The sequence below is a fragment of the Vulpes vulpes genome, chromosome 2, assembly GCF_048418805.1.
Source record: "Vulpes vulpes isolate BD-2025 chromosome 2, VulVul3, whole genome shotgun sequence".
In the NCBI taxonomy this organism is placed as follows: Eukaryota; Metazoa; Chordata; class Mammalia; order Carnivora; family Canidae; genus Vulpes; species Vulpes vulpes.
The window spans coordinates 51,101,866-51,111,673 of record NC_132781.1 but is presented as its reverse complement, the minus strand read 5'-3'; positions in this window follow the sequence as shown (position 1 = coordinate 51,111,673).

Below are 9,808 nucleotides of genomic sequence, written 5' to 3'. Positions count from 1 at the left end.
AATGAGGACATGTCACCCCAGATTTATTCAAGAGGGAGCAGGAGAGTTTCCAATTCAAGATTTGAGAGAAAAAATGATTTTCTTGCTCTGATTCTTGGCAGAAAATGGGGTAGATGAAGCCCCTGAGCAGGCAATGTTGGGAAGTTTGTTCCTGTCCTCTGCCTGCTAGGCCCACTGGCACCTGGGGGCGGCGTTGGGAGGTGGTGGGACTGGGGGCGCAGGGCCAGGATGGGGAGCCCCCTTCCAAGGTGGGAAAAACATTCTGAGAAAAAGGCAAAAGGGACAAGGCCAGCAGTAATTAGACGCCCCCGACCTGAGGAACTCTGGGCAGGAACTGCCCCTCGGGCCACATGAGAAGTGTGCTCTGGGGCTCGGTGCAGGGGGACCCCTGAAGTATAGGGCTAGGTGGGGGGCTGTGCTGTGGATGCAATGGGGATCAGCTCAGTGGGGGCGAGGGGCCTGGCTTCTGCACCCCTGTCCGGGGGCTGTTGCATGTGAGCTGCCCCCAGGCAGGGGGTGATTGCGGCCCGAGTGTCCTTTCATCTGGGGCTCAGCCCACAGGCATCCAGGCAGCTGCCCTGTGTCCCCTTGCGACCCGTCCAGGACCTCATCCCCTCATCACAGATACTGGATCTTGTAGGACTTCCAGCAGCTCTGTCTCCATGGCCCAGGCAGAGGGCTGGGCCCCTCGCTCCATCCCCCTCAGACATTTTATCCAAACCACCCTTGGTGGAAGAGGCTGCTGAAAATGGGCCAAGAAATTATAAGATTTATGTAGAGGTAGCTTAGGTATAAAGGCCTGAAGCAGAATTTTAACCATCAGAATTAACCTGATGCCAAACGTGAGACAAGAAACAAATTCTGGCAAAACTGGTCCCGTGGGGGGTCTGTGCACGAGACAGTTGGCACTTCGGGCTCAAAAAAGTTCCCCACATCCACGGAAAATATTCTATTTCAGCTCTCCTTTGGCAGAAAGGAGATGTAATCTGCCATGCACTCTCTGAGGTTTGAAAAGGCAACACCGAAAATGTTTGATTAAAAAAAAAAATATATATATATTTTAAATTTGCTTTTAAAATCTTAGGTCTGTAAAGATGCCTATGTGTATCCCGAATCACGCAGTCCCTTTCTGAGATGTGAGATGGTGAGAAGTATCCTGCAAGCTTGGTAAAGGGCTTGGGGTCCTCTGTGGTGACCCTCAGGGGCTGCTGCGGTGTAGGAAGGGGTGCATGGGGAGCGGTGCCCTCCACGCCCACTGGGGCCTGTCTGGGACCCAAAGCTGATGGAAAGGTGAACCATCTGGGAGGGAGAAGCGAGAGCCCAAGGCTCTCCTGATACCGGAGGGCCCTAACGTCAAACTAATGCCACCTCCAGAGATATACCCCGGCAGTACAGTTTGGGAACATGTAGGAATGTCCCCTCCAGTGCCTGACTCGGGGAAGTGTCATTTACGTGGAGACATGGGGATGAGAGATCTCTGTCGGGCTGCCTTAGTGTGAGGTGTCTGTCTGCAGGTGTAGACGAAGCTCCGTGTTAGGGTCGGCTGCCTTTGAACGCCCACTGGCCCCGGCCCCGTCTTCCCCGCCATGTGATGCCTGTAACTCAGCTGCTGGTGGTGCACACCCGCCCCGGGACGCTCTCAGGGCGGCCAAGCATGTAGACCGTGTGAAGTGGAGGGTGAGGAAGGAGCTGGGTGGGCTGGAGCCAGGTGCAGTGTGGGGCGGGGCTCCTCCTGTGGGATTCCCCGGGAGTCCCTTCCAGGTGGGCATCTTTCTACCCGCCTGAGTGTCACGAGAACGTGGGCTCATTCTTCAGACCTGGGGACCCGGGGTCCCTGGCCTGTGGCACAAAGCCCTGGGGAACGGGGATGGTGGGGAGGCCTGCGAGGCAGTGCCAGGTGCTCCAGTGTCAACTTGGTTCAGTGGTTCATCCCAGGCGGAGGCTTCCCGCAGCCTGCCACTTTTCTTCCTGGCACATGCTGCAACAACAGGCTGTGTGTGTGACCCCCTCCCCCACGGCCCCCCAGGGGAGGCTTGAGAGTGTGCAGGGCATCCTCTGAGCCCGGAATGGACTTGATGGAGTAAGAACCCAGCAAATACCGATGGAAGGTGAAAATGGGCTCAGGATGCATTTGCTTAGTGTCTTCTGGGTGCCAGAGCCTGGCAGTGCGGAGGAAGTTAGAGTCCAGCCCTGTCCCCCAAGAGCCACAGTGGACGGTGAGAATCAGCCAGTACAGTGTGAGTAAGGCCGGGGGAGCTCAGAGTCAGGCACATCCAGGTTTGGACTGGAATGCACCAAGGAGTCACAGGCGAGCTGCAAGCAGGAGAGTGGCAGGATCAGAGTTCTTCTCCCCTCCTGGGCTGCTGAATTGGGCAGGGTGGCCATGTGCGGGTGTGTAGATTGCTCACTGAACAAGGAAGGCTAATTCACACAAAGGTTCTATATGGACAAATGGAGGCTCTCTTGGGAAGAAGAGAGGGGGAGGAATGGCTAGCAGAGAGGGTGGCCTCCAGAGGGGAAGTGCAGGGGGAGGGCAGTGCACAGTGTGACCGGTGTATGTGTGTGGGGTGACAACGAGTGAATAAATACAGCCTGAAGGAGACATCGTGCCCACGTGCTGAGGGCTGAAGGGGAAGGCACTTTGAAGTACAGCCAGGCAACAAAGTGGGACAGAGCTGCTTAGGGAAGGTGACATCAGAACGGAGACCAGAATGATACCTGGGAGTAAGTGATTCCGGCATGTGAGAGAAGGGTTTCCCTGCAGGGAACAGCAAGTGCAAAGGCACTGAGGCAGGAATGGGTTTGGTGGCTTTGGGACACAGAAGGAGCCTGGGGCAAGTTGTGTGTAAGGAGTAAGTGATGAGGCTGGAGGCAGGAGGCTGAAGGCAGGAGGGTAAAGGCAGGAGGCTGAAGATAGGAGGCTGAAGGCAGGAAGCTGGAGGCAGGAGGTTGGAGGTAGGAGGCTGGAGGCAGGAGGCAGGAGGGTGAAGGCAGGAGGCTGGAGGCTGAAGGCTGAAGGTAAGAGGCTGAAGGCAGGAGGCTGCAGGCAGGAGGCAGGAGGGTGAAGGCAGGAGGGTGAAGGCAGAAGATTCCAGGCAGGAGGCTGAAGGCAGGAGGCTGAATACAGGAGGCTAGAGGCAAGAGGCTGGAGGTTGCAGGCAGGAGGCAGGAGGGTGAAGGCAGAAGATTCCAGGCAGGAGGCTGAATGCAGGAGGCTAGAGGCTAGAGGCAAGAGGCTGGAAGCTGGAGGTAGGAGGCTGGAGGTAGGAGGCAGGAGGGTGAAGGCAGAAGATTCCAGGCAGGAGGCTGGTTTGCAGGAGGCTGGAGGCAGGAGGCAGGAGGCTGAAGGCAGGAGGCAGGAGGCTGAAGGCAGGAGGCTAGAGGTAGGAGGCTTAAGGCTGGAGGCAGGAGCCTGGAGGCTGGAGGTAGGAGGGAGGAGGGTAGAAGCAGGAGGCTGGAGGCAGGAAAGATGGCCAGGGCCAGGAAAGAGCAGGCCTTGATTGGTTTCTAAGAGCCATATGATGCCATTTGGAGGTTTTATTTTAATAAATTTTGATTTTGAAATAATGTTAGATACAGAGAGAAGCTGTGAAAGGAGGACACACCTGTCGCTTAGGCCGTAACCCGGACCTTCCCAGATATGAGCCTCGTGGTGCACCTGCGTCTTCCTCCCACCCCCTCACTGCTGTTCCCAGGAGAGTTGAGACCCTGCCTTCCCTGTGCATGGGACCGTCCCCTGGGTCTGGGGACAGGACGTTTACAGTGGTGGACGGGAACATGTTCATGCCCGTGCAGCCCCTTTATCTGCCCTGCACACAGCACTCAGCTGGCACCAGCTGTCCCGGCCTCATCCTTTGGGGGCAAACACAAGCAGATCGTGTGCCCCAGGAGGCTCAGAGGCTGTGGGTGCCCTCAATCCCCCTGCCCCCGGCCCCAGCCCACTTTGATTCCGCTCCTTTTCTGGTCTTTGTCCTCATGACCCTGGCGGTGTTGAAGAGCTCAGGTGGAGCAAGCCCCGATGGGTTTTCTTTCTGATGTGTCAGCAGGTTTGTGTCCTGGTCCCTCCAGCAGGCATGGCCGTCTGTCCAGGGCAGTGTCAGGGGGATCCTGCACCCTGAAAATGCTTTCCCCTCCGGGCCTGAGTAAGTATCTGGGTGGGGACACGGGTACTCAGGGGCGATGTCAACATCCTGCTTCTGGTCACAGTTCTGCCCACTGCTGTCGCCACCTGCTGACAATTCTTGCCCCCCACCCCCCCAAATAAAAGGACCCTGATGATTGTCAGATGGTGGTTTTCCCAATTCCATCATCTGTCTTTATCAGTTGTCGTTCTGCAGAGACAGGCTTTCCGTTTTCCCTTCCATGTGTCTGTGCAAGCCCGGACACATGACTGATTTTTTGTGTCGTACTTAGTTACTAACACTTCTGTTGTTGTTTTTGGAATTGTCACGGCTTTGGCCAGGAGGATTTTGGAGAGTCTTGACGAGGGAGGATCACAATTCCATTCCGGTGTTAAGAGGACCCCTGTGAGCCCCAGACAGCCACTGCTGGGCACATCCCATGGCTGTGACAGCTGGGACCAGGGGTGAGGGCAGGGGCCGGCACAGACACGGAGCAGCTGCAATCCTCGGACGCCGCCGGTGGGAACGCCTGGTGTTGGTGCAACTGTCTGGAGAGCAGGTGCCATCGAGGCCCTCTGTCACTTCGTGGGTTCTAGAAGCTTGTCCAGAGGACAGCGCGGGGCTCTTCTCTTGTGCCTGGCTTCTTGTACCTGCGGTGCTATTTTTGAGACGTCGCACCCTCATCAGGTGTGTCAGAAGCGGGTTCCTTCTTGTGTATCTGGTAGCGCCGGAAAGACCAGAGTTCTTGACCGCTCTTGGCTGCCCACACGCAGGCTGCTTCCCACTTGGGGCTCTTATGAACATGGTCACTGTGAGCTCTGCCATGACAGGTCACAGTAACTTCTCCTGGGTTCACACTCGGGGTTGGAATTGCTGGTTACATGATTGCTGCAGGTTTAGCTTTTATAAAACTGCCCTCCTGTTGTGCAAAGTGGCCCTGGGGGTGGCACACCAGCCCTGTGACCTCAGGCTGGGGCGGGCCAAAGGGTCCTCCCTGCCCCCTCCAGTGTGCTGGACAGACCCCTCAGGGAAACACATGGGGTCCTCCCCCCTGGGGCCTCTTCGGGGCTGCAGAGTGGCGTTCAGGCCGCTAAAGAAAAGAGGCCCCGGTTGTGAAGGACTTGCCACCCACACAGGGCAGCAGAGTGGCCGAGGCTGGAGACCTGAACACACTTAGGAAGTTCTAAAGCCCCCCCTTCCCTTGAGCTCTGATTCAGCAGCTGCACTGGGACCCCCCCCCCCCCAGGTGGGCCGGTGCTGCCCTAGAGGGGCAGGTGCAGTGGGCCTGGTGGGGGGGTGGGGACATGATTTCCAGCCTTCACAGCTGTCCCCCGGGGCTCCTGTGTGCACAGAATCTGCCCCAGGGTCGGCTCTGCCCCCAGCCAGTCTCGCCCTTGACAGGTCAATCAGATCGGAAGCCCTGGGGGTGGGCCTCGGGGCTACTGGTGGTCCTAATGCCCAGATAGGTAGACACCCACCAGCCGTGGGGCTGCCCCCTCGAGCTGGCCCCAGGGGACCCGGCCTCCCTGGGCCACAACCCAAGAGGCTACCCCGCCTGCGGGCACTGCCCACTCAGCCTCTGCTGTTGCGGAGTGCTGGGGACCCCTGGGAGAGCCAGGGGCCGGCCCTACTGGGAATTTAGCTTCTGGGCTGGTTGAGGCTCCAGGAAGAAGAGAGCACAGGGGCGGTTACCATCCAGGTGAAGTTGGTACCCTTTCTGTGGCGGGGAGACAGGCTGGGTTTGATTTTTTATGTGGAAGCTAAGCAACCAGGTGAGGAAGGAGCTTTGCCTGCAGGTGGTCCTGTAGAAGGGCCCCAGGACTCAGAAGCAGGGACAGAGCCACCGCCCTCCCAGACAGCTGTTCTAGTCATTCCTTTCTTTTGCACACTCATTAGAGGGGCAGTGGACACGTACGGTGCAGGCTCCCTCCTAGCGCCAGGACACCCATGGTGGACGGACCAGCTGCATGGTGCAGCCAGCCTCCCGCACGCTCAGCCCCCTCCCCAGCTCCGTGAACCGACTCCACGTCGATGGTAACCTGTTGTGAGTCTGTGCTCCTGCTGCTTCCTGCAGACCAGACTCCACTCAGCAGCAGGCTGTGCTGCAAGCACCCCCTACCCCCGTTCCCACTCCCATGACACAGGACAGCCATCATGGCCCACTCTGGGAAATGAGTCCTGGGGTGATTTCATCAAGCCCCGCATTGCACCTGACACACACAACCTGCCTGGTGACTCAAACCTTTCTCCCAAATTCTCCCTGGGTTACTTTTCATGTCTGCAGAAGTGAAATCCTCCTGGACAGCACCGCTGTGTGCCAACTCACAGGGCCCAGAGGGCCATCCTCCAGAGTGGGCATCTTTCTCAGGGGTAGGGTGGGGGGAAGAATTTGATCTTTAGTCTGCTAAAATATTTGAATTTTATTCCCCAACTTATAAAAGCAAGATGGGCTTCTTGTGGAAAATCTAAAAGGTAGTGGATCTGTACAAAAGAGACCTAAAAACACTGAGGATGGGCAACCGTTTCTAACCTCCTTGTACTCCCTTGGAGGCCCGAACATTTCTGTAGTGAAAGAGTTCAGCTGGAAGCAGGGAGAGAAGCACCCAGGACAGGGCTGAGCTGTGGGGATCTGGAGCAAGAGTGACCCCGGGACTGGCCAGGGCTCCCCAACCGGCTGGTCTGGTGGCACCAGGGCCATGGGCGATGGCCACAGGCAGGGGCCACTGTTCCTATGTGACATCATGGTTAGTAGTAAACTTTCAATCAGTGACAAGGGTGCAGGGAAGGGGGAGGGGCGATGTATAACCCACCTCCTGCCTCTGGCCCCCATTGGATGATCCCAACCAGGGGGAGGGGAGCCCAGAATCCAAGGGCAGGGAGAGAGGATGGTGGACACAGAGGTGGAGGGGAAGCATCCGGCGCAGTAGTTGAGTGTCAGACTTCTGATGAGGTTTATGGTTGTAAGAGCATTTTGGGAAGGAGAATGGCAGGTTCTTTTTTGTGTTCTAGAAAGGTCAGCTGGCTGCTTGGATAATAAATTCAGGTGATGGGAGCGAGGTCCAGGACAGTTGGGAGACCAACACCGTCACTCCGGAGGACGAGGGAGCACAACGTTGTTCAAATGGGCTCCAGGGGCAGGATGTTTGTTTCTGTAGGGTGCAATGCTCTCTTCTGGATGGAGCCCCAGGGCTGGCTGTGCAGATGCATCAGGCTTTATCCTACAACAGCTCTGTGGCCTCTCTGGGCTGCTGTCCCAGGTCGTTGCTCACTTTGACCAGCTTTTTTTTAAAAAGCTGCCGCCAGGCTTTGCTGCACCCCACATGCTTGGTCCCCTGGGCTCCCCCACAACCAGCAGCTCTGTCCCCACTGCTCCAACTCAGCTCCTGGGGAAGGAGTCTGGCTGGCAGGGGTCATTTTTCCAACCCAGACTCCCAGTCACAGGTCACAGGTCAGAGACCGCTCTGGGGCTGGCTGGCTGTGCTTGGGTCAGGTGTGTACTCCAATCAACTAGCTTAGAGGGTGGATGGCCTTGTAGGGAGAGGCCAACATCCAGAAGGAATGCTGGGTAATAAAAGGTTAGCCACTTGGGAAATGGAGTCGAGCATTAGGTGCCCAGCAGGTATCTGGGACTGAAAATGACCCCGAGCGGACCAGCTCCTTGTCCATCACTCACCATTCCCATTGTCACCCATCCACACCCATCCACACTGTCACCTAAGCCAAACCCTAAGGTGGGGGTGGGGGAGATTGCAAATGAGGGTGGTGATTGCTTCTACCCCATATACCTGCTCCTTTCAAGGTGACTTTGCTGCTCCTCCCACCCAGAACTGGGGTCTCTTTCCACCCCTTGACTCTGGGCTTGGCCATGTGGCTTGCCTGGGCTGATGGGTGTCAGCAAATGCGATGTGGGCAGAGGCTTGAGTGTCCATGCACGTTGGAGCTTGCTGATCTTGCTGGTCTCGGAGCTCTGAGACCCCCGTGGGAAGAAGACCCCCCAGGCTGGCAGAATGACGCGTTACTGACCCCAGGGCAGGAAGGAGCTGTCCCAGCCGAGGACACCTCAATCGTCTGGCCACTGGCCAATCCACCTGCCATTACCAGATTTAAATCTGAGTCTGCTCTCTGTAAAAAAAAGTATGATGCTGGAAGATACATGCAGAACATTTCACTATTTTTAATCTTATTTATTTATTTATTTATTAAAATAAATTTTATTTATTCATGCATGAGAGACAGAGAAAGGCAGACACAGGCAGAGGGAGAAGCAGGCTCCATGCAGGGAGCCAGATGTGGGACTCGATCCCGGGTCTCCAGGATCCCACCCCGGGCTGAAGGTGGCGCTAAACCACTGAGCCACCGGGGCTGCCCTAATCACATTTTTTAAAGGATTAGTTGTTGAGTTCTGTCCAATTCCATTTCATAAACGTCACAATTCATCCATTATTCTTCTACCAGACAGATTATGAATGTTCCAGCACACGTCCCCATGCTCGCACACTTTGGGGGAGCACAGCAGGCACTTCCTTACTGCGAGTAGCCACTGCCAGCTTTCCAAAGGGGTCACACCACTCACACTCCCGCTGGCTGGGCAGGGCAGGGGGTCCCAGCAGACCTGCATCCTTACTGACACTTGTTACTGCTGTCTCTTTGTCTTCAGTGCCCCCAGCGGACGTGATGTGTTCCCGCCCCTGAAACATTCCCCTCTGCCATTCCTAGAAGTGTCCAGCGCTTTCTCGAGTGGGTCTGTGGTTGTCAGAAGCGCTCTTGGGTAAAGACCCCATTTGAGTCTCTTGTCCATGTGTACACTGTGTTGATGATCTTTTTCTCACTGATTTATTTAAAATAATTTTTTTAGATTTTATTTATTTATTCATGAGAGACATACACAGAGAGAGGCACAGACATAGGCAGAGGGAGAAGCAGGCCCCTCGTATGGAGCTCAATGTGGAACTTGATCTCAAACCCTGGGATCATGACCTGAGCCAAAGGCAGATGCTCAACCACTGAGCCAACCAGGCATCCCTTTTCCTATCATCCTTTAAAATCTTTATATATTTGCCTTTCGCGTTTAGTGCTACAGGCCACGTGGGACTGGTTTTTGTGCACACTGTGTGAATTACGGATGACATACATTTTTAAAACTATGAATATTTCTTTGTCCAGAACCACTAACTGAAGAAATACTTCCTCTCCAATGTTCTGCAATGCCACCTTTGTCATAAATCAAGTACCCACTTAGGCAAAGACTTGTTTCTAAGCTCCATCTTCTATTGCCAAACCACGTTGTCTCAGTTACTTAATTACTGTCTTAATTATTCATTCAGCAGCTTGACGGACAGTCTAATTTGGGGCAATTACGCAGCCATTTGAGTATGGCTTGTTTCGCTTAGCGTAATGCATTAGAAATCCATCCACGATTCTGCATTTCCTACTGACTTTTTCCTTTTAAGTTTTGGATAGTCAATTGCTGATGCACCACGGTAGGTTTGTCGTTCACCGGCTGATGGACATTTGGGTGGTTTTCAGTTTCAGGCTGCTACAAACAATGTTGCCATAAACTGTACTGAACATGGTATGGACCGGTGTTTCCCTCTCTCGGGTAGATATCAAAGAGTGAAACCGTTGGGTCGTTGGGTACATTTTTACGAAATTGCCAAATTGTTTGCTACGGTAGCTGTGTTCCGACC